The sequence below is a fragment of the Euprymna scolopes genome, chromosome 43, assembly GCF_053919585.1.
Source record: "Euprymna scolopes isolate OS-2025 chromosome 43, ASM5391958v1, whole genome shotgun sequence".
NCBI classification, from domain to species: domain Eukaryota; kingdom Metazoa; phylum Mollusca; class Cephalopoda; order Sepiida; family Sepiolidae; genus Euprymna; species Euprymna scolopes.
Window position 1 is genome coordinate 3,214,964 of NC_136524.1, and position 6,768 is coordinate 3,221,731.

The 6,768-nt window shown below is 36.2% G+C and overlaps 1 pseudogene; it reads left to right on the top strand.

The window, feature by feature from the left end:
• Positions 1–1,691: 1,691 nt before the first annotated feature.
• Positions 1,692–1,872, top strand: LOC145268484 (U2 spliceosomal RNA; annotated as a pseudogene).
• The last annotated feature ends 4,896 nt before the right edge of the window (positions 1,873–6,768 follow it).

Consider the following 6,768-nt stretch of genomic DNA (forward strand, 5'->3'; position numbering starts at 1 on the left):
AATGTTGCCAGTCAAGAGTAAGACTTCAAAGTCTCATCTGTTACATAGTCAAAAAGACCCTGTACCCTCCCCCTCCCAATTTCTTGTAGGGCCTTGTGCCTAATTTTGTTGAATTGAATTTTTTGTACGTTTTTTATGTTCAATTTTTTCTTTCTCAATAAAATATATAAACAAGATCAAAGTGTAGTATCTGTTCCGGCAGATACTGCAAGCTATGACTAGCAAGGACCAGATGTGGGGGCAAACCCACATGCCTGACCATTAACCAGCTCCCATTTCCCACCTCTCGGGAGCTGGTCCCCTTTTTCCCTTCCCCCTCCCTTCACTCCTCACATTTAAAATCGGCCTTGTGCCTAATTTGCTCGGTTGGGGAGCAAATAAATACCATCTGTTCTGGCAGATACTGCAAGCTATGACTAGCTATGACTAGCAAAGACCAGATGTGGGGGCAACCCCACATGCCTGACCATTAACCACTCCCATTTCCCACCTCTCGGGAGCTGGTCCCCTTTTTCCCTTCCCCCTCCCTTCACTCCTCACATTAAAAATCGGCCTTGTGCCTAATTTGCTCGGTGGGGGAGCAAATAAATACCATCTGTTCCGGCAGATACTGCAAGCAAAGACCATATGTGTAGGCAACCCCACATATAAGACCTTTGTCAATGTAGGGGCAACCCTTCATACCAATTGTCACTATCCACCTCCCCTACTCCCCGGGGAGTTGGTCCCCATTTCCCCTTCACTCCTCACATTTAAAATCGGCCTTGTGCCTAATTTGCTCGGTGGGGGAGCAAATAAATACCATCTGTTCCGGCAGATACTGCAAGCAAAGACCATATGTGGGGTCGCCCCCACATATAAGACCTTGGTCAATGTAGGGCAACCCTTCATACCAATTGTCACTATCCAGCTCCCCTACTCCCCAGGGAGCTGGTCCCCATTTCCCCTTCACTCCTCACATTAAAACTCGGCCTTGTGCCTAATTTGCTCGGTGGGGGAGCAAATAAATACCATCTGTTCCGGCAGATACTGCAAGCAAAGACCATATGTGGGGGCGACCCCACATATAAGACCTTGGTCAATGTAGGGGCAACCCTTCATACCAATTGTCACTACCCAGCTCCCCTACTCCCCGGGGAGTTCGTCCCCATTCCCCCTTCACTACTCACATTAAAAATCGGCCTTGTGCCTAATTTGCTCAGTGGGGGAGCAAATAAATACCATCTGTTCCGGCAGATCCTGCAAGCAAAGACTAGCTATGACTAGCAAAGACCATATGTGGGGGTAACTTGGTCAATGTAGGGATCACCCTACAGACCAAAGTTACTATCCAGCTCCCATTTCCCACCTCTCGGAAGCTGGTCTCCCCTTTCCCTCCCCCCTCCCTCTCTCTCCACATTAAAAAACGGCCTTGTGCCTAATTTTCTCAGTGGGGAAGCAAATAAATCCAATGGGATCAAAGTGTAGTATCTGTCGCAACAGATACTGCAAGCAAAGAATATATGTGGGGGAAACCCCACATATAAGACCTTGGTCAATGTAGAGGCAACCCTTCATACCAATTGTCACTATCCAGCTCCCCTACGCCCCGGAGAGTTGGTCCCCATTTCCCCTTCACTCCTCACTTTAAAAACCGGCCTTGTGCCTAATTTGCTTGGTGGGGGAGCAAATAAATACCTTGCCTTTTTTTCTGTTGTTCTTGGCCTTCGGGCCGGGATCAAAGTGTAGTATCTGTTCTGCAATATATAACAAAGTTGCATTTCTTTCTTAACTATAAATCTTATATATCTGTTTTCCTGTATTTATGCATGTATGCATGTGTGTTTGTTTCTTTGTATGTCTGCCTAAAACTTTCGACCGAGGCGACAGATTTTCACGGGATTCGAATCGTTTTGAAGCAGGCCCGTCGGACGGCAAATATCGAAAAATCGGCTATAAACATTAATTCCTTCACCATCAACCTGGGCAGTTTTCTACAAGGAGGGTTCTCTTTATGCGCCGATATTTTCGGAAGTAATCCTCTTTTTTCGATAGACTTCACGACTTCCGGTTTGACGATGGATGCAACGGCAAAGACGTCACATATTTTTTTACGCTCTTTTCTTCCTTCGCGATAGGGTTCGAACCTACTTGTCTCTTATTAATTTATTTTTATTTCGGACTATTATTCTCATCTTTATTAGTTGTTGTTTTTTCATCTTTTATTGGATTGTTTATTCACAACGTTTCGGCCAACTAATTCCTCTGGCCTTCGTCAGATAGGACCTCAAATGATGAGCATTGTCTGAAGATAGCGGTTTCGATCCCACCCAAAATGTGCTAGAGGTTTACTTGACCAAAATGTAGTGAGACGACAACAACTATGGATGGCAGTGATGGCTGAGAATGCAGTTAAGAGATTCGAAGTTCCTATCCGTCACGGTTACCACCTGACGAAGGCCAGAGAGATAGTTGGCCGAAACGTTGTGAAAAAACAGCAACCAATAAAGATGAAAACTACAACTAATAAAAATGAAAACAATAGTCCGAAAAAAATAAATTAATATATATAATGCTCATCTCAAAAAATGAATTCCAATTAAGGAATAATATATGTATATACCAATCGGCACGGACCCGACTATGGAAGATCAGATAATAAATAAACATGGATTTATAACATCAAAGAATCCAACCTTGATCGCCCTTCAGGACCCGTGGCGCAGTTGATAGAGACATTGAATCTCTACGGTTCCAGATGAACATTGTCTGAAGATAGCAGTTTCAATCCCACCCAAAGCGTGCCAGAGGTAATTGGTCAAAAATGTGGTGAGACGACAGCAACTACGGATGGCAGTGATGGCTGAGAATGCAGTTAGGAGATTCAAAGTTCCTATCCGTCGCGGTTACCACCTGACGAAGGCCAGAGGAATTAGTTGGCCGAAACGTTGTGAATAAACAAACCAATAAAAAAAAAATTGAAAACAACAACTAATAAAGATGAGACTAGTAGTCCGAAATAAAAATAAAGTAATATATCTAATGCTCATCTCAAAAATAAATTCCAATGAAATGAATATATATACTAATTGTCTCTTACCACATTTTTTATTCCCTATACATGCACTAACCTCCCTAAACACATACTTAAATCATTCGTTGACATCTATGCTGATGACACGACTATCTACGGCAGCACATCAAAGGCCGTAAATGACAAAGTTCTCTCTGATTCTCTCTCCTCTGATCTCGAGTACGTGGATCAGTGGGGGAAGATGTGGGTGGTTACCTTTAATGCATCTAAAATCAAACTCCTATCCTTACATCATCAACGCTCTGATCCCCATCTGGCATCAATTGTGATGGATGGCTCTCGTCTAGGTGAGGCCCCGTGTTATGACAAGCTTCTGGGTTTGACCTTTACTCCTGATCTAAAATGGAACACGTACATCAAGTCTGTTGCCAAGGGCGCTGGAAAGATGGTGGGATCCTTCTACCGCTCCAGACGATATCTCACTACTGATGCAATTCTCTATCTATATAAAAGCCAAGTACGTCCAAGGATGGAATACTGTTGCCATATCTGGGCAGGAGCTGCTAAAAACAGCCTATCATGCCTTGACAGAGTACAAAATAGACTTCGTGGCTTAGTGAGGGATGCCCTTTTCTCTAACCTGCAACCTCTCTCCCAGAGAAGAGACGTTGCGAGCCTATCCTTGTTTTATCGTTATTTCCATGGAAGGTGCTCGTCTGAACTCCAATCTCTGGTTCCCCCTCGCCAATCTTTCACGATAAACACCCGTCTAGCTGAATCCACTGTGAAAAATTTCCCCCACTCTATATCTGTGTCTAAATCAAAACGCGGATTCCATGAACAAAGCTTCTTTCTTAGAACTGCATGCCTGTGGAACTCTGTTCCGTCTGCCTGCTTCCCTCCGGACTACAACGTGGATTTCTTCAAGTCCAATGTTAACAAGTTCCTAATGAACTGCCCCCTTAATTAAACACTTCATCAAATCTCCACACTAACGTAATGTACTTGCAATAACCCTGATTCTACGCGCTCGAGATCAGAGGAGAGAGAATCAGAGAGAACTTTGTCATTTACAGCCTTTGATGTGTTGCTGTAGATGGTCGTGTCATCAGCATAGATGTCAACGAATGATTTAAGTATGTGTTTATGTAGATCAGGAAGAGAGTTGGGCCCAAGATTATTTTGCAGGTGAATGACATTTAACAACCAATATATAAGAAAGTTATATTTTCTTCTTAAATAAACAGAAAAGAATTTTTATATGAATACCAATGCACAACTGGCCTCTTGCTGTCTCTCTCTATCTTATATATATATATATATATATATATATATATATATATATATGTGTGTGTGTGTGTATATATATATACATATATATACATACATATACCTATATATCTACATAATTTAGAAGTGTATTTTCGTCTTTTTGAAAGTTTAAACTACAAAAAAACCCCTCGGAAATTTATTATGGCACTAGGTTCGATGTTCTTCAAAAAATTATGTAGCCTTAAAAACTTTTTCTTTACACATATATACTTATATATATATATATATATACATATATATGCATACAAATATACATACATATACATACACACATATATATATATATATACATTTATATACATACATATACATACATTTATGCACATACATATATACAGTTATATACATACATATATACATATATACATACATATACACATATATACATACATATACATATATATATATACATACATATATATGTACATTTATATACCTACATATATATACATTTATATACAGACATTTATGTATATACATATACATACACATTTATATATACGTATATATATACATATTTATATATACATATAAAGACACATTTATATATACATATATATACACACATTTATATATACACATTTATATATACATATATATACACATTTATATATACATATATGTATATATACATATTAATATATACATATATACATACATATGTATATACATATTAGTATATACATATATACATACATATGTATATATACATATTAGTATATACATATATACATACATATGTATATATACATAGTAATATATACATATATACATACATATGTATATATACATAGTAATATATACATATATACATACATATGTATATATACATATTAATATATACATATATACATACATATGTATATATATATTAATATATACATATATACATACATATGTATATATATATTAATATATACATATATACATATGTATATATACATATTAATATATACATATATACATACATATGTATATATACATATTAATATATATATATATATACATATATACATATTAATATATACATATATATACATACATATGTATACATATCTATACATATTAATATATACATATATATACGTACATATACACACTCATATATATATATATATATATATATATATCCACACACACACACATATATGTACACACATATACTAGCAAAAGTACCCGTCGTTGACTGGGTTCAAAAACAGCCTACAGAAAATGGACTCTGATTTATGAAAGTATGATATGTTATGAAAAGGAAGGGTTGTAAAGAGATAGCTTCGAATTTGGGGGTATCAAAACCAAAGCAAAATATGATGAAAGTAAAAATAAAATAGATAAACCCCATAATTTATTATACCATATCTGTTCACACTGAAACACTTATCACAATATTCTGTGGATCTATATTAAAAAACCTTGTTAAACTTTGTGACATATTTCCATTCTATGGAGGTCAGGCGCGAACGAACATCCCCATAATTTTATTATACCATATTTCTTCAAACTGAAACATAATTATCAAAGTTGCTTACGTAGATAGATATGAAAAGTCTTTAATAATGTTTGTGCCTATTTCCATTCTATGGAGGCCAGGCGCGAACACAGACCCCGCAATTTTATTATACCATCCTTATTTAAGTTATAACATACTTATCAAAGTATTCTTTTGTACATCTATATCAAAAACACTTGTAAACGTTTTTTTTTTATTTTTTAAATATATTTTCGTAATTTGTGGAAAAGGCGCGAACGCAGACCCCACATTTTAATGAACCGCCGTTCTGCAGGATCAAACATACCCATTCTTGTGTCTCGATACATCTTCTATTATTATATGTAAATAGTTTTCTATAATAGTCAACCACATAGGAGCCTATTCGTGACCAGAAACACACACAGAGCTTTTTATATATATATATATATATATATATATATATATATATATATATATATATATATATATATATATATATTGTTATTGTTGTTTTTTCAAGCGATACATACGGTTAATATTGGCTCCGCCTCGGAGCTCATTTTTTTTTATTTACTTAGAAAGTCGCCCTTTTTAATTTGGACGTATATATCATTTTTATTTATTTATTATTTTTAAAACAGTAATCTACGTACACGCGTGTTTCAAGGTCATTACCTCTCATCAGCGTAGTTCAACTGTTTCTAGGGATCGAACCTCAGACCATGTTTACCACAGTCCGGTGCCTTAACCGTTAGGTCATAATCCCTAGATTAATTATACTGTTTATTTTTATCGCTTATAAATTTAGATTTTGTTATTGTTGTTATTTTTCAAGCGATACATACGGTTAATATTGGTTAATATTATATATGTGTTTGTGTGTGTGTCTGTATTTATATATGTATATATATATGTGTGTGTGTGTGTGTCTGTATATATATATATATGTATA